The 27,269-nt window shown below is 40.9% G+C and overlaps 1 protein-coding gene across 5 annotated transcripts in view; it reads left to right on the forward strand.

Annotated features, from left to right (window-relative positions):
* Positions 1-27,269, forward strand: part of disp1 (dispatched homolog 1 (Drosophila)) — an 85,099-nt gene that overhangs the window by 17,001 nt on the left and 40,829 nt on the right. For all 5 annotated transcript variants that reach the window (XM_081602118.1, XM_008398138.3, XM_081602119.1 and 2 more), the window contains one exon: positions 10,414-10,486. The gene's annotated coding sequence lies outside the window, so the exon portion shown is untranslated. The remainder of the gene's footprint in view (positions 1-10,413; positions 10,487-27,269) is intronic.

Genomic DNA, 27,269 nt, shown 5'->3' on the forward strand with positions numbered 1-27,269 from the left:
TTTCAGTAGGTGGTGCACAAAGAATGACCTCTCTTGCTGATATCCATTCTTCCGACCTTCTTAGGAGCAGATAGCTTCCTCTCTCAAAACATCAGCATTTGCATATAGACACAGACAAGCCTTGGTGAGCTCGTCCAAGTCTTACATCAGCCTTTTGGACCGGACTCATGATTGCCCCGGGCTGCCAAGCGCAGACATGAGCTTTCTCACACAACGTGTCTGCAGCTGTCAAGGTCAGCTTGAAAGCTCTTTCCTGCACAATTTTTGATTAGAGAAATATGTTTGTCCATATAATTGTGGGCTTTGGTATGTTGGAGGAAAAGTAACTTGCTTTGATGGTACAGCACCTGCTTCTTTATTCCTTAAAGGGGCAGTACTACGTAAAGTCGGGGTTTTTTTTCTTTTATGTCATGTTATAATGTCATTCCCTCATCAAAGACATACCTAGAGTATTGCCTCGATTCTTTCATGCATATTTGATAACTTCTTAAGTTTGTATGGCAACTATTCAGCTGTGCTAAACGCCTGGGTGGACCTAGCTCCGCCTTTGAGATGCAGCTTGTCCTCTTAGCTGCAGTTTCCAAGCTTCAGATCATTCTCCTCACAGGGAGCATCCCTCCCCTGTGACTCTCTCACTGAGTTCCTTCAGTCTAGCCAGCAGCAATTGGCAAACACCTGGTGAACTCATCATACAAACTACTACAGTTCGAAACGGGATCATGGAGACGCATTGCTGTGAAGGCGTGCTGAAGGCGGGTGTCGGAAAGGGTAGGAAGTTCTTAAAGAGACAGCAGCACAATTTCTAAAGTCAGATGATGCATGGTCATATTTTGTAAGTTATTTTTGATATATACAGCATTTTCATTAGAACTGAAGGTAGCATAGTTAATTAATTTGCAATAAAATTGCGCAGTTTGTGAAAAATGTCTAATACTTCTACTTTCCACATTCAAACACTACTTTGAATCTGTTCAGTTTAGAGCTGCAGGCACTACATGTAACATTGACTGTAGACACACTCCTATAAGTGTAAAAAATAAATATGTTTTCACCACAAGTTATTAATGTTGATGCAAGGAGCTGCCATATCAGGTCTCAAAGTCGATGATTAAAAAATCCTCGAGCTTTTCAAACAGGAAGCCCAATTTTGTGTTCCAGTTCATTTCTCCGACTCGGAAGTCGGACTTTCTGAGTTCCGACAACAAATGCAACGCAGCATAAAAAAAGGAAACAAAGAAGTTTACAGTAACAAAAGACGAGCTGCAGAGATGTACATGTCAGGTGGGAGATTCTTTTGACAGGACAATGGTGAGTAGGACTCCTCAAATCTGGCCTTTGTGAAATGTGGAACAATGTGCTCTGGTCAGATGAGACCACGCAGTTAGAGCTGCAATAGAATGATTCAAATCAGGAGTGTCAAATTCATGTCCACTGTGGTTGGGCCTTCACTGCTTTTAGATTTGTTTCCACTTCAACACACCTAAAGCAAATAACTAGCAGGACTCCAAAGAGCTTCACTGCCTGCTGAAGAGGAGATTCAGCCATTTCATTTCGGTGTATGGTTTAGGAGAGCACAACGGCTTTGCATCAAAAACTGGACAGCTGACAGAAGAATAACCCAATGGACTTGCATCTTAAAGGGACAGTATGTTTTTTCCAGCCACATAGTGACATTTTATGGCACAGTAATGTTAATTTAAGTTGGTATGAAAATGCAAGTTAAATAAGTCAAATATGACAAAAAACATTTTACTAACTAACTTATCTTGAAATGGGGCCTTTGTCTCTTTAAAACAACTGCTGCTCTTTCTGAAACTGCCTTCAGGAAGTCATCACGACACTCCTCTATTGACTCTTTAACAACATGTTTACCACTGTTTCACTGAGAAGTAGCTCCTGTAATGAGCTCAGCAGATGTGCAGATGCACAAGGTGTTTGCTAATTGCTATTGGCTAGTCTGAAGGAGCTGAATGGGAGAGGTGTGGCGGAGTGCTGCTCTCTGAGGCGGGAGCTCAGAAGCTTAGAAACTGCAGTTTTGGGGAGGAGCTTTGTCACCAAAGGTGGAGCTAGGTCCACCCAGGTGTTTTTCACAGCTAATAGTTGCCATGGGAGACTAAAGAATTTTTCAAACATGCATGAAAGAATTAAAGCAACACTCATGTTTTTGATGAGGGAATAACATTATAACATGATGTAAAGCCCCAAAAAGTTGATTGTACATAAGATTGTTGATAACCATGTCCCATCCACTTCACAACTGTACACTACTTTTTCTCTTATCACATAGAATCCAAATAAAAAAGTAGCAGTTTGTGGTTTTAACATGACAAAATGTCAAACAATTTAAAAAGACTCAGAGATATAAATACCTGGCATGGCACAGTTGGTGAAAATGTCTACTGTAAAAGGTTTAAAGACATGTGCTGCTTTACTACTCCCCCCTGCTTTTAAATGTGTAATCATAAGAAAAGAATAATTGCAGCAAAATGTTCTTCACCAAGCTCTCTGAGTAGCAGTAATAGTTGTCATTAACAACGGAGTGTAATTTAATAGACAGACTGTATGCAGGAATCCCGTACAGTTTACTCCAACATGAGTTCCTGTTGGAGAGCACCGCAGCCTGGTCTCTGTCAGCTGTCAGCGGTTCTCGTACAGACCCGGCCTGCGCTGTGCCATCGGCTCTCTCACCGCAATCACAGTATGTTTATGGACCTCTCGAGGCTCCGGGTTACAGGCCGGACTGCTGTGTCATTTTGTGGACCTAATTATGATTTGTGGACTTGATGCTTTTGGGGTCGGCTGCATATTTTTTTTATTTTTTTATTTTTTTATTGACCAGCTCTTGGTGGGTTTAATGCCGTTGTCACTCTGGCTATGGTGGATGTTTCCGTGACGTTGTCTTGAGCCTTTTGAGACCTTCTCCTGTCGTCCCTGTGACCTTTGGAAGACGGTGTTCAGTGGAAGACAATTTATAAATCGATAAACAGTTCAGTATTCCTTTTGATTTAAGAGTAAAGCTGAACGAGATGAGCTAGAAGTTTGAAAATGATTTCTATAAAAACTCTGGCCCTGCTCCTATAATAACATCTGGATCTGGTTTTGGTCAGTACCCTTCCCAGAATAGTAATGCAAAGCGGACTGCCTCTTAGCTGAAGGTTGCCTAATGGCTTAATAATTGAGTTATTCCTCCTGATTCCCACAAATTCTTCAAAAGAATGGCTCACTATTAAAAAACTGCTGATTTCTGCTTCCCTTACCCGTCTCTTGTGCCCATCCTCCCAACATCCTCTCTTGTTAGGGAAACAGAGCGTGTTTTGTTTTTGCAATTATCACTTGGGCCAAAACCACGTTTCTGAAGCCCAAAGGTCGCAACAACTTGCCCTTTGGGGTTCTGTTTAAGTGCCACTTAAGACCGCTACTGTAGCTAATCACAAGGATTTATGAAGTGTATCACCAAGAGACCAGCGGACCAGAGAGCAGTTGCTGGCACCCTGCTAAGGTGTTACAAACCCTCTTTTCTTTTGTCTTGACTTTCTTTTCCATTTTCTGTTAAAGCTTCCGATTGATGGCAGCTGGTGAAACGTTCTTTGTTCTCCGTTTGTTGGCTCTGAAAGAGGGTACATTTCACTGCCGGCACAAGCCTTTTCTTCCTGCTGCCGATGCCGGTCATTCCTTAAACAGTCCTGCACAGAAAGCTTTAGATTGATCTTGAGGGGGCCCTTTACGGCTCCCTGATCCATCCAATCACATTCCAGTGTAGTTCTTGTGAAGGTTTTTTCTGTTTTGCATAATTCCAGGTTCATGTCCAACCATTAGCGCTTCCAATGTTTCCGGTAATTGGGAGTTTTCACTAGGTCTTACTGGTGAGAGGTGTAGATTGGGGTTTGGAGAATAAAGAAAAAAACAAAAAACTGAGTGGAAGAACGCAAGCAGTGTTCTTGGTGAGCTTCAGAGGCATGTACTACAAGATCCAGATGTTACCCCCCCCCCACCGCACCCAACCCAGGCACATGCACACACACCCAACCATCTTCATAGTTACCATCACAAACTTGAATCTATTTTTAGGAGGAATTTTATGTGATTTTCAATAACCTCTACAAGTAACAATTTGAAACACATTGCAGAGTGTTCTCACAGCATGCTGTTGCCAACACCATGTTTCAGTTTGGGTATTTTGCAGACCCATTGAATAAATTAGAGTATTATTGAAAAGTCAAATTATTTCCCGAGCTTGAAAATCATTAATACACACAAATGGATGATTAAAAACCTTAATGAAAAATATGTTGAATACCAGTTTGAAGGTTGTCAACTTTCATGTGCTTTTAATGTGACAAATGAACCTCATTCAAACATGCAGTCTAATTCATTGAATAATCGCCTTTTTATGTTGAGGTGTAAAATATCAATGTTATTTTGAAGTCCATGTCACCCATCCCCATTTTTTTCCTCTTTAGGCTCTAGTGGCCTTTATTGAACAGATCGTTTATTTAGCCATAAACACACACAAAAATATTACGTTTTAAATTTTATTTTCTTAATATTCCACTTTTTAAAGATGAAAACAAGAACTCCTCATTAGCTCCTTGCCTTATCCAGGGAAATATATCTGTCCCTTTGCTCCTCCTACTTTTGTTAGCCTCTTTAAATCTCTACCCGATAATGCCTTGGGTCTGGTTTGAGTGAACACAACAACAGGTCAGAGCTAATGAGCTCTCTGTGAGGAATGCAATGTATAGGCACCCCTCCACACACACACACACACACACACACACACACACACACACACACACACACACACACACATGCGCGCGCACACACACGCACTCTTCCCCCTCCATCCTGTGGCAAATGCCATACGCTTGGATACCTACAGCTGGGGGGTGGAGGGGACACACTTCCCATTAGATTCCTTAAAGAGGCCTGATTGGTTGAGAAAATGTCAAAGGGAAGTCAAAATTGCTTCAGATTCTGCCTCGCACATCTGTGTGAATGCAGGAAGCAACGGTACTGACACTGATGAAGAGGTTAAGTCAGATTGGGGGACTGCACTGGGAGGGGGGAGTTGAATCGGGACTGCAATTAGTTTTACCATTTGTTCACCTTCCTCACTCTTTTTCTCCTTCTAATCCCCCAAAGTTCCCCTTATCCATAAGTGACCTTTGCCGTGGGAGGTCGATATTGCGTTCCTGCAGGATGACCTTTGGTAATGAGAAGGTAGGTTAACAGGCGACCTGGAAGCACTTTGTCCCCATCTCCTGGGAACTCAAACAGTGAGCATACAAAGGCACACAGCAACAGCTGCTCCATCCCTTGCTCTTGTCTAGAAATAACAGGAGCATAAACACTAACCACATCCCCATGAGTGATGCGCTTGAGGTGTCATGGACTTCTATAGCAAAGAAGAGCTTCCCCACAGCACTAAACATTTTGCGTGTGGGACAGAAAGTTCAAAGGTGGTCTCATCTGATTGTAGTCCCTGCTTCCATGTGTGTGCTGTGTCCTCTACGTGAGTTGAAGCAGACTGCAACTGAGACAATTGATCTCTTTGATTCTGAACAGTTTACCACATGGGTCATATTTAGGGGTGAGCAATATGGACTTAAAGTTTTATCATGATATTTTGTGTTACTATTGTGATAACAATTAAAGTGACAATAAGAACTATTTGTCACTTATTTTTAGGCAACTGTTTGGCTGTTTGACTACATGACACAAAAACAAAGATACAGTTCACACAATATTTTGTAATATGCTTCTTTTGGACGCCAATCACATGTAGGCATGCACCAGTCCACTTTTTTCACTTCTGACACTAAATCTCAGATATGAGGCTGATATAATATATGTATCATATCTACTGATACCGATCTGATAAAAAAAAAGACAGTGCTGAATTGACTTCAAGCATTTCTATTTTTAAACACAAACATACATGTATTCAATCACAACTTTATTTTATAACTCTGCACCAGTACAGCTCTCTTCTGTTATGACCCTGCTTTTAACATCTCCACAGGGTAAATGGGGCAGCACACAAATGCCCGGCACACCTCAGAGCCACAACTTTTTTTCCAGATACATCTTCTAAATCTCTTGGCTGCAGATAAAGCATGGATACAGTATCCTTGTTGACCTGTAGCACATCTGCGATCATGAACTCTTGCATTCTCCATGCTTACTCCTCGGTTTATCGGCGTAACATTGGAATAACTCAGCAGACAGGTGTATTGGGTTGACGTATGCCCTTTATCCTGAGCAAGAAAGTTTGCTTTAAGTAGGTTAAATCAGGCAGCTCCAACACTTTAAATTATTAAAACTAAATTGTGGTATGATTCTAAACTAACCTTTCCCTCTCATCAAGAGCCTATTTAGTTTAGTCACCACGGCCTGCTTTGGTTTGCCTTTGCCTTTTTGGAGTCTCTCCCAGCACTGCTGCTTTCATCACTGTAGATCTTTCATGCCGATATGCCCATGTAATTTGATACAAGCTTAATCTTCCCCCACCTTTTCTTTTAAAATCTGACTTGTCCCATTGCAATTCACCTATCTAGCAAGAAATCACACAGCTGAAAAAAGACACAAGTGGAGACAGGAGCGGGTAGAGGTTTCTTGGCTGGCATCCATGTTTTACAAAGACGGCTAATCTACCTCTGTAGCAGGCCATGCAGTTCTTTTCTTTAACTTGAGAACCTGAGAAAAAAAGACTCCCTCCCTTTTTACACATAAATGTATTGCATATTGTACACCAAGGAAAAATATCACAGAGGGCCAAGTGTACACCAAAATATCTCCTCAAAAGTATTGATGTCGTCTGCGGGTCCAAAAACTGTTTAGTGAAAGTGGACTAGTTGAAGTGCAATATCAACATTGTTGTTCCAATGCATTAAGGCATAAAACACACCCACAAACTTCTGACCAGTCACACAACTCATCGCACAAAGTTGTGTGATGAGTAGAAACAGCCTCCTTGCTAACAAGATATAGCTATTTTAGTATATCATTGAGAGACAATTTTTGTCGCTTTGGATGAAGCATGAGAGAGCCTTGGTCTGGTTAAAAACCAGCCCCTAGTTTTATGCTTTGCTTCTTACAGAGACTCTGGATCCTTGGCTATTGAACAATTCCTGAGAAGTCCAGCTCAATGGGAGAAATTCCAGATGGAACACTGAAGGGAGATGAGAATTGAGTGGAATTGCATAGAAGGCAATGGCCAGGCAGGGAGAGCCATAGCTCATTATAGAAAGTTCTCTGTTCTCTAGTCGTACTTTTTTTATTGGTATGTATATATAAAAAAATCACTCTTAGAGCCAGAAGTGGGGCTTGTTCAGACTCCTTTGCTCCAAAACAATATTTTTATTATCTCATCTGCTAATAATTGCGTAGCATTTGAGACAACAAATTATTAGTTCCTTATTAATCTGTCATGTACAAGTTACCTGTACCCTTAAAGGTCCCACCCCTTTTTCGGGGCGTAAAATATACAGCACTGACAAAGTACACACACAGAGTGGTGAAAATGAAAGCAAGCGGGGCGTGTTGAAAATTCATGTGACTAAAATATCAGATCAAATGGATAGCGGAGTGATGGAAACCACTGATGGTTTCACGTCGTTAGGATGTAGCTCCCCTTAGGGCCTGGATACAAGCAGCTGTTGTGTTCCCTCCTACGGCAGGATGGCCCACAGCTGTTGTTACTGGTCCTCAAGATCCGGCAGATCGACACTGGGGTGAACTTCAACACCAACCTGATTCCACTCATGCTGAGTTGGGAAAAGACAGCGGGGTTTGTTTGGCTATGGGTGGACCTCAAACCGATGCAAGAAGTTCAAAAACCCACATTGTAACTTATCACTTCTATGCATGAGTGTGATGCTCACCTTTGGGAATGCAGAAAAGAGATATGTTGCAAAAAATGATACAAGGGCTAGTGTCTGAGGCCGACGACCCGAGCCTAACTTTACAACAGCAATACAGATTCTCTGTTACACAGCCTAACCTGCGAACGGGGCAGGAATAAACCAGATTTCAGAGCTGTCTTGTCTGTCTAGAAATGGCTTTCGTTCAGAGGAAATGAGTCTACGATACACAGGCATTGCTCAAATTCCTCCCCTTGTCATCGCTGCTAAAGCAAATAATGGCTTAGGGGGAAGGATTCCGCCACTGAATCAACAGATTGTTTGTATCTTCACAGGCTCAAAGGGAACATTTTCAAGGTTTTGAAAAGGTTAGAGCTTTTTTTTCCATAGGAGATGATTGCTTGCCTCACTGAAACCATGGGGTTTCAGCATCTCAGTTCAAAGAGATATAAGGATTTCACCTCTCGGGATTGGAGTGACTCGTTTAAAAGACACTGGACATTGGAAAATTTGCTGCAAACCTGCCTGCCTAGAACTACCAGTAATGTGACTTCCATTCAGACTGGAATAATATCAGCATGGGAGCAGTATTTTTTTTTGTTTTTTTACAGTGACATAGTTACATGTTCATGGTGAACCACATTCATTTGAGAGAGAAGGTCAGAAGGAGTACAATATTATTTATGGAGGATTTCATTTTTTTAAGGAAACCCTTTTGGACAATTGAGGGTTCAAGTTTTAAAACCAGACCACAATATGTTTTAGAGTGAACTCTAACACATTAGCTTAACAAAATAGGTTCCCTGAGATTGGTTCTGTGTTTTCGATGTTGCATATCAACATATTTTTAAATTGTTTTCTCTTGTTGCTTTCTGTCTCTTGATTTCCAGCCTTTCGTCTTTTCTGGTTTGGATGAGCTTTCCTCAAACTGGGAGGACTGGTTGAAATTTAAGCCCTGTTTCTGGGTAAAGAAACTACCTTTGACCTGAGGTCATTCCTCTAAATTGGCTAAAAGTTCCTCTTTTTTCCCCCCGTCTTGTCCATATTGAATTCTTAAACTGTCTCTAGCTCTCTCTTCTCCATATCGACACACCTCAGTAATTGGTGATGTGGACCATATGTTTGGCTTGAATGGCCTCCTGTTCTATAAAGCCATTAGACATAGTCAAAGATATATTATAACCTTGTTATTGGGCTACCTGTCACTGGCTGGGTAGCCATCACGTTTAGAGGGGTTAAGCCTTCCAGTCCTGTTTCCGTTTTTCTGGCCTTCTCAGATAGTGGATCTGTCAAATCAAACATATTACTTCAAAGCACAATGAATATAGAATTATCATTGTGGGTAATTTTCACAGTTAAATAATTTGCTTGGAACTTTTTACTGGAACATTTTTTATTTTTTAGCAAAGCAGGGGTATGAGGTGGGTGTATGAAATTCCAGCTGGATGGGGTTGGGTGAAAAACGCTTGCATTTTTTGGGAACTTGTGTTTTATGGGGTCAGAGTTTAGGTTGTTGACTTGCCATCCGGCGCTGGTCTTTTCACTCCTTTACCATTGCGTGCCCTGGTGGTCTCTCGTGTCACACGGTGTAAAATTGAGAAGTTCACTATTTTAGTTTGCTCATGGTAATGGTCTTTCATGTTTTGCATTACTAAGTTGACCCAAATGGGGTTCAAACCCAGAGTTAATGGAAGGGAGGCATGATGTAAAGACTTTGAAATAGATTTATAAAGTCAAATTATAACGAGATTTTAGCATTTGAGTTATCTTTATAATTAATGCAAATTGACTAAAAACCAACCCAAACTGTCCCTCCAGTTTTTCGCAGTTTCACGATTGTGGAAATTCACAACGCTAATGTACAGCTGTGCGTTTATTGCTGATTTCCCACAAAAATGTTCTAAAACAATGGGCTTATGTGACAGCTAACTCTCACCTGCTGGTTGCAGTATTTTTTATTCTTACACTGCTGCCTCAACCTTACTTGATGTCAAGTTATAGACTGTGATGGATATGGCGAGAAACAAAAATGACATTTACCGTTGTACATTTGCGCAAAGGTTGGAGCATGAAAATGGGTTATGTCCAAGTCTGCTGATATTGAAGTTTTTAAAAAAAATGGTTTTATTGGCTCTAGTAGCCTTTGAGAGTGCTTAGACAGGAAAGTAGGTCATGAGAGAGGGGGAAGACATACGGCAAAGGTCATGAGGCGAAGAATCAAACCTGTGACAGCCGCGTCGAGGACTAAGGCCTCCTTATGTGTGTTGTGCTTTACCCCTGAGTCACCACAGCAGCCCATAATCAAGTTTTTTAAAGAATTAAAATGTTTCTGTGCCCAGTCTCACTGATCTATATTGGTGCTTATTTTCTCTGCTTATGTAGTGGATGCATTTTCCTCTTGGTAAAACCCAAGCTATCTGCTTTTTAACTACTGTTGATTGATGTTATAACCTGCGGAGTATCAATAGTAACACCTCAGCCTTGATCAAATTATGACAACCTGTATTAAAAAAATGATTAGAGACAGAATATTCTCTTTGTTTTTCCACAGATCCAGATGTGAAAGCCTCAGCTGGTCTGAACACATGAATTCATGCAGAGCATGTTCCAGTGTCATGTTGCAGGTGAGACACGCTGATCCAAAGCACAACCCCTTTCACCAGACGTGTACCAGATAGGTCAATAAATCTAACATTTTTTGATCACAATCTGGAAAATGTCCTTCATTTTTTTCCCCCTTTGATACCAGAACATTATCACAAAAATAAACATCTTTATATCGATCTGGATCAATCAATTCATCTGTTCTATGTAAACTGTATTAGCTAAATGAATATTTGTATGCTGTGTGTGAAAATGGGTGGCTTTGGACTGTTTTATATCAGAAACTCAAGGCCATAGATTTATCATAATCACAACCTTTCATGCACCGTTGCCAACATAAAACCAAAAAGAGAACAAATATTATTTTTGATTGATCTTGTTCAATTAAAGCAAACCAAAAAAAAACAAAAACTAGACTGGAACGTCATACCATTGAAGAAGGAGCAGAAGCAGAGCTGACTGGATATTGTAGCACAAATGCTGTCTTTGAACTAGATCCACAATAAAATTGAAAAACTCATGTTTAAATAGGCTTTCGCATTCACCGTATATTCATTCTGACAGGCTTGTCTTGACTTCATGTTGTGAACAGCCCTTTAAAAGCCCGCCCACCTCCTCTTTATGTGCTGGAAAAGTCAGACCCCTTTCATCAATGCCCCTTAATCACAAGCAGCCTAATAAAGAAAACATGCAAGGAGTCAAGAGCCACTGCTGGCCTTCCTCCTTTCACCATGCCTCTGTCTGGCAGGTCCAGACAAGCATGCTGTAACCAAAAAAAAAAAAAGCTGAAGATGTTTGTTCTTCACCTGGCAACAGCTGAGTCACTGAGCCAGGTATATTTACCTCCAGCTCTGTCCGAACAGACTATTCAAAGTTGGAAGAAAAAACATTTTTCCATTAGCTTCTGACAGCACTGATGTGTAAATTGTGGGCAATTCTCCTCTGAAAACATGTTAGTTAATGTGTGATTACAGCGCTGTCAGGGTTGTGTGGTCATTCACAAATTTTCTGCAGCAAGGAAAATAATACAGAATCCAAGGCGATCTGGATCTTATTGCTTTTGCGCTTTTTTAACATATGATTTCATGCTGTGGCAGAAGTCTGAAGTTCAGGAAGCAGTGGAGAATTGGACGCTCAGGGAAACGCCAGCACAAACACACACATATATACACTTTTCTCCCAAAATCTTTCTTCCTTAGCTTTTGTGACACACAAACAAAATGGTTACTTCTATTCAACTGAGGACTTTGTGTTCCATTCATTTTAGTAGATGCATTTATGCCTAAGCCAGACATTTTCCCTAACCATTACCAGTGTATTCTTGGTACCACTAAACTAGCGGTTCAAACGTGGGCGGTACCGCCCCTCTGGGGGCGTTCAGAGGACGGCAGGGGGCGCTGGCGGACACTTTTACAAAAGGGGGGCGCTGGGATGCCTTTGGGGGGGCGTTTGGTCGAAGATAAACTTTACACCTTAAATGCACAACAATGCCAATTTAGACTTTGAGCAACTTGGTAAAACTGTATTGTGTAACATTAAATCAAGCTTGGCTGCAACTGTATCATGGCAGCTCTTCTTCTATTCAGTGTTTGTTAGCTTCTGTTAGCTTCTTGGCGCAGCTCCGTTCTTCTGCTACTGGTAGCTAAAATCACGATACCCTCACTGTGTATCCCTCTGAAAAATGAACCCATTTAAATAAAGAAATAAAGAAATCCCTCCATGGGTGACACCACGATAGAGAGCGTTCATTTTATAGCGTTAACACCGGAGCTGTAAGTGGTCCGGTATGAAACGGGGTGATAGAACAACGGTACCACAGCACTTTTAAATTTCAATAACCAGAATGCAGAAATTGTTTTCGTTGTTTTAAGAGGTTTATGTCAGTCTGCCTTTTCCCCATCGATACGCTTCCTGACGGCCCTGCACCTTAGGGGCTTAAAAAAAACGACGCGCACATTGCGCAAAACTCTGAAACAAGAGAAGCGGGACATAAAACGGAGCGACGAACTAGATGTGAATTATGGCATAAAAACAGAGAATCCGACGCTGAGCAGTGAAAAATCAACACATGATGTGAAAAACGCGACGATTAGGCGGCGCAGCAGGTGATGAGTGAATATTACTGGTGGTCAATAAACGATCAAATAAATCTAGCAACAGGTAAGAAACTAAAGTGGACATAGCAATAAACCAAGAGAGGATAACACTAATCAAATGAAACTAAATGGAAATGAATGAAGAACAAAATGCAAGAATAAACTAAGATAAATACAGAGGAATAAACTGGTATGGCAAGACCTTTCGACCAATAATTCATACAGAGGACTGTATGGCAAGAATAAACAGACACTATTTTCAGATAAAAGGTAAAATAATATTGTTGAAGTGCCATGGGTTTGTTGAGACCACATCTAGTACTGAGAATAAATACATCTTGCAGACCATAACAGTAAATAACTGATCACTTATTTATGTTTTTAATTAGATTTGATATATTTATTTCTTCAATATTATTTTTCATGTCAGTGTTAATGTCATGAGGCTGATGACTCCATGACACTTTCAATTTGACTCATTAGGATTTGATTAAGAACCAGATTTGTTCTTTGTAATTTCTGTCTAGTAAAACTATTAATCTATAAATCAATAGACAGGTCTATATAAAGATATAATCCATGTTTCTGTCTCATATTTCTATGGCATAAAAAGGACCTGAAACTTTTGTTTTTCCACTGAAAGCTCTGGTTTGCACAATAAATGCCATGTGGGGGAAGTTTTATGGATGATACTCTGATGTCCCATTCTCCTGAAGGCAGCACAGAGCTGCACCACCAGAAACCGACAGAAACACTGAAGAGAAGAAGAGCTATGATTAATGTAGTTAAAGTTCTATCCATGTTTTAATGTTGCAGAGCTCAGTCGTTTTGCAAATAGTTCAAAGTTTAAACTGGCATGTTGAACATCTTTTATTTAGTCACTTTGTGCAAGATTTAACAACTATAAAATGGCACAGAATAAGAATATTTTTTCCACTCTGACTGGCTGCTGTTAGGCCTACCAATTTTAACTTGAATGTTCATTGCATTTTTCATAGACACCTGTGACAATAATTTCTATTCCGATGACTTTTTTGTTCTCTGGGAAATTATTTTTTGATGATAAATACAGAAACAAGCATAAAATTCAAAAGATCTACAATAGTGATAGTAATATTGATGATAAAATAATAGTCAGTGCAAAGTAGCCTGCAAATTCTTTGGTGGGGGGCTGTGAGGGACCTGGATAAAGGGTAGGGGGGCGCTGGTATGAAAAAGATCCACACTGCTCTTAACTGAACAACTGCATCTCTAAACCTAACTAGTTGAGCTTATGAAATCCAATTTTTTTTCATGTGTGTGCGGTCGATCACATTTCCAAATCTATGTGATGTATGTGATCTCCTTTGTAAGAAATGCAGACAACCTAAAAATGCCCCGCATTCGCAGTAGAGGGTGCAATGACATCGCATGTAGCGAGCGTGCTCAGCGATTGCGGAAGTTAACATGGATGGTAATGGTGGAGAGATTTTAAAGTTGTTGTTCAACAAGTGCCTGGACATTAACAATTTAATCCGTCTTACTGTCCCCCATGGTTGCTGTTTTTCTTCACGCGTCCACGTATGAGGACGCAGAATAGTGACGTTTGTTGAGTTAGCACCACATATGGAAATGGTCTGGGTTGCGTTCGTAAAAATCCGATCTGTGTTGTTCAAACAGACATGAAAAGATCAGATACAGGTCGCATAAGGCCAACAAATTTTTTTATTCGGGTCACGTCAGCCTGCAGTGTGAACATAGCCCAAATCTTGGACTTAAATTTGGTCGGATTTCAACATAGCCAGTAAATTAACTCTCACACAAAGTGAAATTTGTTTAAAAAAATAAAATAAAATCATGAGAAATGAGAACATATAGCAACTCAAAGCACCCATGGTAGGAGTTTAACCATTAGTACTGATGACACTGGGTCTCATTGAAACATTTGGATCTGTAACCAATGACTGATTCACCCTCCCCTCTCCTCCCTGGCAGCTGTGTTGTCCGTCTCGTGCATGGGAACCCTTGATTACGGGGCTGACTGTACTTTTTGGGTCGAGTCTGGCAGCCAGTTCACCGCTCTGCCCGCCGCCGGCACACACGCAGCACCCAGTCCTCCGCTTTGATCATGGCGCGCTGTAAATGACTGTTTCTCCATCACCCCATGCCTCAGGTCATCCACCGGGCTTTATTGGCCTAATGAATGCCTCGGCGATGTTTATCTGTGCTGTAACGGGTCTGACTGAAAACGCCTCCGGCAGCCACTTCGTGTCCAACGAGCTCACACTTTGGCAGACAGTACTGCAGCGTGCGCTTCATTAGAAGCCTCAGCTGCGAGGGCCGCAGATCATTTCTTCATTAAAGTTTATGATTTGTTGATTTTAATAATCTGTTGTGTGATTGTTTGGAGAGCATTAGAAAACCAGCGCTCCTTCGGTTAATGGGATACAGGTGTTCTAAAATGACATCAGTGTTTGAGCTTAGTTGGAAGTGGTTGTATTGCTGAAATATAATTATATATATATATTTTTTTCTTTTAAAAAACCATCCAGATGTGATTTATGATTAACCTTTCTCTGTGTAATGAATAAAATATATTAACATATGATGAAAAACTGCAAATGTTTTGGACTATGTAATTAATATGTCTTGAGTGATCAATAACAGATGCTTGAATTGGATGCATTATGGGCATCAGAGTTTAATAAATACTGGAGTTGGCATTGAGCCTCTCAGCCAGTTTAAATATTGACAAGACGTTTGGCTGTGTTTTGCATTAGGTCTTTGCCTGTGACCAGCAGCTTAGCTGTAAGAATTAGAAATTGCGTAGCTTCAGGAGTTGAGTGTTGATGTTTCCCCAAAGGAAAATGACCAAACCCTCATCATCAGCCCTCTGTTACAGGCATATCTGAGCATTTCCTGACTGTTTTATAATAAAGCAAAATATGTCAGGAGTAATCCTCCAGACTTTAGCCTCATAATATCTCAAGAGGAAAATTATGCATTATGCATGTTGACCGGTTCCTTTTTAATGAAGCAGAGGAAGTTATTGTACTTGTACCAGATGTGGTGTCTGGTTAAGTTTGGGAGACATATTATGGAAAGTAAAAAAATAAAATTCCTCTTATGCCAGTTGGCCCAAGGTACTGAAACAAACTTGAGACCAAATTTCTTCTTTCCAATTGTGGCCCGGCAAAAGGTGAGGCATCTTAATGGAGAACAAGACTTGTAACATGAACAAAATATGGCGGAGAAAGAAGAATGAGAATGTAAGAAAAAGGACAGGAAGGATTATTCACTTTTCTTTCTCTTCTGATTCTTCTTCATCCTTCATTGTCACCTCATCTTCTTCTTCTACTCTTTGAATCCACATCACACCAATTCCCACACTGGATGTCACTGGTGTTTCAATGACACATCTCCATAGGCTACTGAAACACAAAGCTGACAAAGCTGAATAGTTTTATACTGCTATAGGCGATATAGTCCCACTGGTTAAAACTGATGATGCAATGAAATGTTAAAACCCAACATTTCAGACTGTTATTGGTATATGCACTGCCTGGCCAAAACCACCACCACAAGCTGAATTTAACTTAGTAAATGAGTGCGAACCCCCTATTGGATAATTACTGCATCCATTGTCTTTTAGCTGACAACAAGTTCTTTAGCCCCAAGGAATACAACAAGTAGGTTCTCATGATTGACAGACGTGGAAAAGAGGTTAGTTTGTTTAGCAATGATCAAATCATTTGCATTAAGCAGAGAAACATCTAAGGAGATTGCAGAAACTATTTTTAAAAATTGGATAAAGAATTGTCCAATGCATTATCAAGAACTGGAAGAAAAGTGGGAAAATGTGGTGGATTGTGATTGGTGATCACTTACACGGTCAGACCGTAGCCCCGTTGAGAAGGCTTTACACAGTGGTCAGACTCTCCCCATCATCGATGCAAAATCTTTCTGAAAATTAATACAATACTGGATGGAAATAAATCTTGACATTCCTGAAGCTAATTGAAACAATAGCTGTGTTTCCATTGCAAGGGGGGAGGGGAAGCTTTGTTGATATTCTGCCAATGTCGAAAAGCCACAATTTCGCAATTGTGGTTTTTCCATGAAATAAGAATCACAATGAAAATCACACTAAAGGAAGTTTGTTCATGCGATGTCATTAAAAAAACATGCCACACCAACATCCTCTCACCACTTGCTGTTGTCTTCGTCTTTTTCACCAGAAGTCACGTGACTTGTGAGATGTGAAAACAGTGCGGTTTTGTGAAATGCACTAAATTTGATACGGCCGAAAAACCACCTCATCCAAGCGCAAAAACTTATCCATAAACGCCCATTCATCCAGTTTCTGTACACCCTTGTTTCTAGTGGGCTCAGGAGGGGGGCTGGTGCCTATCTCCAGCAAACGTTTTGGGAGAGAGGCGGGGTTCATCCTGGACAGGTCGGCAGTCCATCGCAGGGCAACACAGAGACAGGACAAACAACCATACACTCACACCTAAGGAGAATTTACCTGACAGTCATGTTTTTGGACTGTGGGAGGAAGCCGGAGTACCCGGCGAGAACCCATGTATGCACGGGGAACATGTGTTTACATGTTCCCCGTGCATACATGGGTTCTCGCTGAAAGATCCCGGGCCGGGAATCAAACCTAGGACCTCCTTGCTGCAAGGCAACAGTGCTACCACCTGCGCAGCCTTATTGATAAACGTGTCTTTTCAAAATTGCAGTGTTTTTGTTAAGCAAATGTATTTTCGGAATTCCAATTTGTGCAATTTTGAGGCCAGGCAGTGTGTTTAACTTCTGGTTGGTTTAGGCCAGGGGTGTCAAACTCCAGTCCTGAAGGGCCGCTGTCCTGCAGTTTTTAGATGTGCCACAGGTACAAAACACCTGAATCAAATGGCTTAATTACCTCCTCAGTTCTCCAGAGCCTTGCTAATGACCTAATTATTCTATTCAGGTGTGGGGCAGCAGAGGCACTTCTAAAAGTTGCAGGACACCGGCCCTCGAGGACTGGATTTTGACACCCCTGGTTTAGGCCGAGGTGACTGAGTCGGGGCTTGGTTTCTGATTTTCCACTTGGCTCTTCTAAGTCTGATCATTTGCATGAGACTCTTGTATCTATATGGGTTCATTCAGTCGCCTGCTATGTGCTTTCTGTCAAAATGTTAATATCTGGTATTTTGACATGTCGGTATCTGGTGCTGTCAGTTGGCGTGGTCAAAATTTCCCTCATCATAAAAACACTGTTCTCAACACAAAGATGAAGTTCCTATCATTTTAAATCAACCCTAAGAGAAACCTGCATTGAAACATCACAGTTCTAACTTATGACATTCAATATTCTCTTGAGTTCAGTCTTCAGTTTGCAGAGCATGCAGGCTCTTATCATGGCTCCGTTTGATCTTGTTTGACCAAGTTCTTTGGCTCATAGATCAGTGAGGTGTAGTTTCACCAGTGTCATGTAGTATTCAACCCGTAGTCTGAGAAATGTTTGCTTTGAATTTGCGACAGGTTAAGTTCCGATCCTCCTTTTTTCTTTAGAGAGAGAAAGCGTATCCCACTTGCTGAAAGAGGGGGGGCTGCAAATGAAGGAATGGCACAGTTGTTGTTTTAGCAGCTGAGATTTTTTTTCTTCATACAATTTGCTTTGATCCCGCTGGTTGGAAGCTTGACCCATACATCTGTGTCTGACACTTGGCTGACCTGCCTCGTGTGTGTGTGTGTGTGCATGTGTGCGTGCGTGCGTGCGTGTGCATACGTGGATGCTTATTTTCACTGTAACGGGTATCCAGGCTGTTTCTCCTTCTGAGAAGTTACAGAGAGAGAGGTCGTGTGTGGATGGAGCAGCTGAAGGATGAAGCTTTTAACTCGGCGGTTCAGATGATCACATTTTTAATGATTTGGATTTCCCGCTCATATCTCTCAATATGAATTTTATTTTCTAACCTTTTTATGTATTTTATTGGGCTTTTGTGTGATGAGACCAGCACAAAGTACGACATGGGTCTGAATCTGAACAAAGATGCCAAAGACTTTTCAAATTATGGAATAAAGAAGAATGAAAAGTTTGCATTTGTAATTTCTTCCCTTTGATGTTACCCCTAAAAGAAAATCATCTTGTGCTGTGCCCACTGCTCAGTGAGAGGAACCAAGCTGTAAAACAAAGAGGTTCAACAGCATAGGCAATTTAAACCTGTCTTTAAATTAGCCACTGTATAAAAGCAGATGTTCAAGGCCTCGGGGTTTTTTAGAGAGCTTTAGAGAACAATAGCGATATTTCTTACTATTCTAATATAGCACATTCCCACAACAGTCTTGCAGACAAGGCCCTTCTGTTGTCCTGAACTGGCTAGAGTGGGAAAGCATTTATCAGAGATGAAATCAAGAGGTTCATGGCAACTCTGGAGGAGCTACAGAGATCCACCACTCAAGTGGGAGGACAATGACTAGCAGTCCTATGAAGGGAAAAGAATCTGTTGAAAAATTTTTTAAATGTATGTTCACAGTGTATCCTATCCAGTTTGAATGAGCTTAAGCTAATTTCTTAAAGAAGTATGGGCAAATATGTCAGTCTCTAGCTATGCAAAGTGTATGAATACTTTGGCAAGACAATTTGGTTAATTTCGGCTTCTTTCATTGCATCTAGAAACTAATGTCTTATGTGTGCTTAGAAAATGCCTATTGGGTTTCTTTTGTGTTGAATTGGATTAGTTGGGAGATGTAGCCCAAAGGGACATGCGTATTTGTGACACCGTTGCGTCTTTCTTTTAGGCGGCATTGTCTGATGTAGAGGATCGTCTTCGGACCATTGTCCTGCAAGTTCCGCTGGTGCTCCCTGGCGTAAACGGCTCTCGAGGATAAATCCCTTTCTAACGTGCTCTCTCCTTCCTCCAGGCCTGCGTCTCTGTCTACGGTCCACCTCTTGACTGTCTGCGCATTTCTCTGCCTTTCATGCAGCCCCTCTCGCTGTCTTTGTCACACGCCCACATTCGCGTACACAGGCTGAGCTCTGTCCCAGTGCAGAGCTAATCGCATATTGGGGTTTTTAGGTGTCTGTGGGGAAAGGAAGGACCCTACTGGCTTGTCAGCGTTTCTGACCTCTCTGTCACAATGGGTCGCTCGCTCTCCTCCCACTCGTTTTCCTGCCAAGCTGGGAAGAGTAAATATTTATCAGCCCCCATGACAATGAGCCAGCTTGGGAGAGAGAACCTCTGACTGGAGCTCAGGCATGGCCCCTTGGCAAGGCTGAAAGATCATAGGGAAGTTGAGTTTCCAACTTCAGTATGCAATACAGAATTGAAACATAATGATGCTCTCAAGGTAGCAATTTGTTTTTGCCAGGCAGCTCCTCTGTACTTGAGTGGTGTTGCTTTTGGTCTATCCTTTAGAGCAGTGGTCCCCAAACTACGGCCCGCGGGCATTTGGTCCGGCCCCCTGAACAATACCAGAGAGCATTCAGATTTTTTTTTCATATATTGTATTTTCCAGATTATATGTGGATTTTTCTTCAACCACCAGGGGGCTTTTTAGCAGAAAGTGTGTCCTGTAAACTGTGGTTGTTTTGTTGCTGCCATCTGTTGGACTTTTAGGGAACTGCTTGACTTTTATGTTATTTAATCAGTACGGTTGTTTGCTAGCGGTAGAACAGATGAACACACGTGTTTGTTATGAACGTCGCTTTCCAGGTCGAATTCTTCGAAGCAATGCCTGTAAGTAGCATTGCTTATACTTCAAAACGAGCCTTTATGTTAACATATGAGGAATTCATATGTTAAAGTAACTTTACCTCAATGGAATAAATACTAGTCAGTCCCAGTGACCGTTTCACTAACGGTTTTTGCCCATGTGCTTTCTGGGTAAAAATCAATCGAGAACCCCCCCGCCGCCCCCCCCCCCCCCCCCCCCCCCCCCCCCCCCCCCCCCGACTCCAGCCCCCCACCAGAAAAGGGAATAGTTATGTGGCCCTCACAGGAAAAAGTTTGGGGACCACTTCTTTAGAGGAATAACTTAGAAAGTATTTGTCAAATTACTACACTGGTTCTGAATATTATGCCTGGTTTTGTTTACTTAGACCAAAGGTACTGAGTAAACATAGTACTTACTTTACTCTGTACCTCATAATTAGTCACATAGTTTTGTGACTAATTATGTGGCATGTAACAAGATCTTGTACCACAGATTTGTAATCTCTAAGAGAATACCACCAGTTAACTATGAACAATGCTAAAGTTAGCATCTGCTTCGTAACTTCCTATTGACGCCAAGCTAAGGGGTTAGTTCACTGTAATATATTTATCCCAACTATACAGTTGGGCCCCGCTAATTCACCATTCAGCATTCACGGACTCACCTATTGGCGGATTTTTCTATGGAACGTGAGTCTGAGTTATTCACCGGGTAATCTGCCTATTCACTGGTTTTTCCGTAGTGCAAATCTAAAATATTGGAAAGAAAATCCAACATGGGAAGCTGAAATACTTGCTGGAAAGATGCTTAACAAGCTTTTGGTTGTAGTTTGCAAAGCAGGATGTTAGGTTTTGCAGTAGTGCATAGTCAGTTTCCACTGTGTGTATCAATGTATGCTAATACACATGAATTGACCGTTTTTTAAGTATTTGTAGATTTTAGAGATTTGAGGATGGCTGTGGTCCCTAACTCCTGTGAATACTGGGGATCCACTGTGACGTGAGCTATTGGCACAAGACCTCGCAATACTAGACCACAATATTTCTTGTCAAAAGAAAATCACTATCACAAACCCTCATACTGTTTCTGTCAGTATGACTAAATGTCTATACTGTTTTGAAGAGCCCTTAAAGCAAAGGTCATTTTGATACTCTTATTTTCAATTCAAATTCAAAAATGCTTTATTAATCTCAAATAAATTTTTAAAATATGAAGGGAAAAGACTTTGATTTGTAGATTTGTAGGCACTGTAAGAATTGCACAATGGGTAACTACAATTTATGCTAATGTTAGAATTTGCTTCGGAACCTTCCAGTTGGCATTAAGCTAAAGGGCTACTTCACTATTATATATATTTATAAATTCTCTCATCAAACCCTCCCCTTTAACTGAAAACCAACAGGCTGCTGCTCAGCATTCTGCCTCATGTTATTCACTGGACTTCCCTCAAGATTATACACTCCTTTTATGCTTTTATCCACTGCATACTTTTTCACATTGCTCTTTAGAAGATCCTAGAGAAATGCTATCTTGTTTACTTGTGCACAATGAAATGTCAATCTGATCTGAGGAAAGAAAACAGCCTAGAACCAAACATCCAATAACATGTCAAGTAGGCCTGATAAGCTTTTTACATGTACTTGCAGTGCAACGAGGAAGCGGCATTGCTTCAGCTGTACTGTGATGAAGCACAGACACAGAGTGCACTAAACGATAAAGGAAGCACCTGTCCCAATGATTGAAACGCAGCGAATTACAAGCAGGTGCTTCCATGCAGGTTCATTTGGTAGGATTTCTTTGCAGTTAAGCACTTCCTGTACTTTCACATAGAAGTGCTGGATTTGCAGGAGGCAGCTGAAGTAAGAATACTTCGTAGGCAAAAAAAACAACAAGTCTGAACAGATTTAAGAATGTATTAAAATTGTTTTGGTTAGCTAAGCCCTGCACTTTGAACAGATTTAAAACAAAAACAAAAATTCACGTTTTTGGACCTATCTCCCAGCCTATTTTTTTCTTTGCTGAGAAGAGCACACAGCCACCGAGTCAGCACATATTCCTGAGGCAGCAACCAAATCAAATCATTGTCAATTTGCTCGCTGCTGCGATGTTGTTCTCCGCAGGCATGTTAATTGGCCCAATAAGATTTGTTTTGGCTGAGCTCCACAGTGAAGTTCTAATATGTCAGATATGGTGTGAAAAAGCGGGGGGTAACGGCCTGGCAGGGATAGGATCCTTGTGTGCCAGAGAACTCAGAGTTTATGAGACACTTGACTAACAGACTCATAATTTTAAGATGTATTTGGTTCTTGTTTGTTTGAGCACATTGTGAATATAAATGGACTTATTCCAGTAAAAGCAAACTAATACTCGTACATTTCTCCTTAGATAGTTCTTGCCAGAAGTTGCGTAGACTTACCAGTCTCACGAATCTTGCGTGAATTTTTGGCTTTTATTGATGAACTTCTATTGTTCCCTTTTCCAAAGATAACACAACGTCCAACTTCGCTGTTTTTTTTTTGTGAAGACAAGAATGACCCGCAAAATTGTAAACTATCCACACAAAACGATACATAAAAGCCCAAATACATCATTGGTTAATTGTTCCGCAGCAAGTAGATTTCAATAATCTCCTGCCATACTTCTGTGTATAACTGAAGCCACGGCTTTGTGTTTTGTTGGGCGTTTGTGAACATTGTCCAGTTGGAACTCTCATTTGAACCCAAGTTTCAACCATTTTCATGTTAATTTTGAGCAGACCAACGTGTTTTTGTAAAAAATATATATATATAAAAAATGACAGAAAATTTTTAAAAAGCACTTGGTAATTATTGGAAGACATTGTTGACAAAACTTAAACACACAACTACAGAGTCTTAAAAATGTCAAATACAAAAAAAAGAAATTACAATTAAAATAAATGTAATTTTTTTTGTACTTCAGTTAAATTCTTTGAACAAGCTAATTAATGCTAGTCACATTCAGAGCTGACCAAAGACATAAATGAACCAAGCAGCTGTTTGGCATTTGGGGGCCCCATAAATTGATATTTTGTTTTAATAAGAATGACATTGCTATTAAATTATATTTACAGGGTGCAGCATAGATGAATAAAAATAAATGATCAATTATTTATCATTTAAATTTAAGATTTTAAAGGAGCTGTTTTTTTTGTAAAAGTGCAAAAAACATAATATTATATACCTTTAGTTTGTTGTGTTACCATAACTACACTCTGATGCTATGAGTTAAATTTTTGTGGTTGAGCTCTGGGGGGCTGTTTAGCTCCACATGCACACTCTGTTGTACCCTCCCCTTGTGCCTGTTTCTGTCTCCCCCAGTCGAATATCAATATGAGCATGTCTGTTTTAAACGCACCAAAATGATGGAGTAGAAACCAATACATTTTCAAAAAACTCGCATCTGTTCATTAAAATGACATGTTTGGGAGTGACTAATTATCACATGCCTTAACTTTAATCAGCTTTTCCCTTTTGTAATTTGATTTATCTTTGAATATGATCAAAATGCAGCTTTCACTTTCTAGCTAGAGTTAAAGGGGGGAAATGGCAGAGAGTAGAAATCCAGCCAAACCCTCTAGTATTTATGTTTTCTGTTAGCTTGGTTGTAAGGGACAGGATTATACATGTTAAGCGCAATCTTAGCCAAACGTGGCATACATTAGTGTAATGTTCTTGGCCTGTGTTGAACGATACGAGCAGGTAAATGTGGAAATCATTAAGCGAAGCAGCCTGAGCAGATGAGTCAGATTCAGCGGATGTGTTTCAGTCCAAGGGTCCTGGAAGTGTTATAATCGCTTCGTGTATTCAGTGTGGAAATCATTTATTCAGCGTTAAACCTGTGTATGAGCATCCTGTTTTGAAACTATGTGTAGAAGGAGCATCTCTGGAACATTAAATTTGTTTGTCCAGTGGCCTGATCTCAAAACATTAGCTTAAGTCCCAAACCCTTCCCCTTATATTTTGTACATTTGGTTTTGCCATACACCCAACTGTGAGACTTATTGCATAGCTCCACAGCAATCCCAACACTTACAGATATGACTGTGGTACCTCTTGTCCTCCCATTATTATGACTTTTGGGGCCCGTTGACCCAGCGCATGATGTAATTCCATAAGCCTGTCACCACTAATTTCCTCTTCATTTTTAATGACTCCAAGATTAATACCAGACCAACGCTGGGCCTCCAACATTTACAGGGCGTGGATTTAAAAAAAAAATAAAAATTATATATATATATATATATATATATATATATATATATATATATATATATATATATATATATATACACACACACTTTTTTTTTATTACTTTTTTTCCCCCCAGTAATTTGCTGCCAGAACAATTTTGCACTGTTTATAAATATTTATGGACATACAGAGACTGTTAAAGTGCACACAGGTGGAAGGAAACTGTACAAGTTTTTCCCCCTTATTTTCACCATTATTGGTTCTGTGTGGAGCCAAAAAAGCCGAGCCCACCATTAAACATGCTATAATAACGACTTGTTTTCACGCATAAGGGAGAAAGGATGGGGGGGCAGAGTCACAGGTAAATGCACCCTGATTTGTCTATCATTTCTGCTCTGCATGTGCGGACAAGCACACACCTGCACAGCCTCACAACTGTATACACACACACACACGCACGCACGCACGCACACCCCCCCCCCAACACACACACACATCGACACACAGAGAACCACCTGTTGGCCCTTTCTTCCCCCCTATGATACTGTATCAGCTTGTTTTTGGTCGTCGAGGCTCAGCGGCTGCAGAGGGGGGGTCAGATGTTGTGTAAAGTGGATGAGCTGTCAAAGGGAGAAAGGGGCACTGCTATAGTTTCAGTACAGTTTGCTTTTTTTCTTCCCGCCCCCCCTCCCCCTCTTAAAGCTGGCACTTTTGATCAGAAAGATTTCCCGCTGCTCTCGTACCTTCTTCACTCGCCCTCATTTCGCAGCCTCGCAGTCCGTCCGCTGCGCTGGACCAAACACAATGTGCGTCTTTGTGTGTCCGGAAGAGGCAGCGGCTCGTACATGGGGAGCGTTTCTGGGATCCATTTGTCAGAGCCTACATTCATCATGGAGCCCCACTGTTGTCAGACCTGCTGCTTTCCCACCGCGTCTCTATTACAGGCTGCTGGTACTCTAACAGACACTCAACACCAGACCTGACACAAACAGTCTGACATACGCACACTCGTCAGGACTGTGCACGCTCAACATTCTGAGCGCTACTGTACGCCGTAGCCTGACAAAAAAGATGAATTAATATAAGAAAGTGATCCTGAGAGAGTCGGGCAGCTCAGCTCTTCCTAGAGATGTTGGGTTTAGGTAGCTGCTTGAATGTATTGGAGCACCGATATATCGGTCGAGATTTGCTTTGGGAGCTCATAAATTATCTGGCACTTGCATGACAAAGATCTTGTCCACAGAGCTTGTCTACGAGGCGTGGGCAATTATCACGGCATTTATTGTTTATCTTAAGTTTCATATCATAAGATTTTTGATTTATCGTTGCCACAATAAATTCTAGTTCATGATTTAAAAAAAAACTAAAATAAAATTTTTCTATTTTCTCCACTGTTTTTTCCACAAAAGCATCAATAAATATCAGTAAATTCAAATGATTTAAATGAAGTGTTCATATGCAGCTTAGTGATATACGTTACACGTCTTAAAGTATGTGGTGTCCTGAGGAAGCTTATTTCAAACGGGAAGAGTTTTTCCAAGAGCAACGTTGGGTTTGTGGAGCTGTGAATTCTGTGTTGTGCAGTCACCTGCACAACACAGGTGACTGTTTTTAGGTGACATGATAAAATTCTAAGTCTATATCGCCCACCCCTATTATCCACCTCAACAAAGGTCTGAAAATCAGTCTGATTTCTCTACACCGGGAGAGAGTTGACTGACGGGGCATGTCTGCATATTCATGGTTACCAATAATCACCCCACTGGTGCCAACTTGGCTCTACCACAGGATTGTCACTATATTTAGGGACTTTTCAGATGGAAAAAAAAATCTATCAGCCAAAATTGGAGTGAGCAGATAGGTGCTGAGTCTTGATTGTTCAGTTTTGTTTCTGTTTAGCTGGAGAAAGTTGTAGCACACTCACACATTTTTTTTGTTCTAAGCATCTGTTTAGTACATGGATGGGTTCAGTGTAACCTGGTGACATAATAATGTAGAGCTGTGTTTTATCTGCGTACGTATGGTGGCTAATTTAATATTAACATGCCAGCGGGAGCTTGTTAATATTAAATAGGGGGGGTTCCAGGTGTGAACCTTGGGGTACACCCAGGGGTGAAAGTAGGCAGGTATGGTCGGGTACTGCGTACCCCTAAAAGATTTAGCGGGGGTACGCAGTACCTGTAAGAGAGGGGAGCGGCTGTCCGCTGTAAAAAATCAATGGGTTCACTGTGCAGCCGTGAGTGCACCCACTAATCAACCGTGACTGATTAGTTTTTCAAGAACAGTCTAAAACACGACTTAATCAGTTAATAGTTTTTTCCCCCATTTCAGATTGTTTCTGAACTGTTCGTGCTTTGTTCGAGCAGGGTTGCAATAATTTGTCGATTTGCGGAAGGTTTTGAGTCAATCTCGGCATTAAGTGACAAACTGAATGCCGCCAGGACGCTGAGACCAGCACGTCCTCCTCTGGCTCCTTATCAAAAAGTTCATAACTTTATTAAAGAACAACAACAACAACACACACACACACATACATATATATATATATATATATATATATATATATATATATATATATATATATATAAAATCAACCACCGCTGTGTTCAGGAGAGCGCTTATTAATAATAGCAAAATAAATATCAAGTCTGAAAACCTGATATGTAACGGACTAAATGTTTTAACATAGCCTGTGCTCGGCTTGAAGAGCTCGGCTTGTGGCGGTTGCCATGGCAACGGGTGTGCTTAAATGACAGAGAGAGAGCGTAAAAAGGTGCAAATGGTTTTGATTTGATCACCTGTTTGAGTTATTT

Source organism: Poecilia reticulata, chromosome 21, assembly GCF_904066995.2.
Source record: "Poecilia reticulata chromosome 21, P_reticulata-male-v2, whole genome shotgun sequence".
NCBI lineage: Eukaryota > Metazoa > Chordata > Actinopteri > Cyprinodontiformes > Poeciliidae > Poecilia > Poecilia reticulata.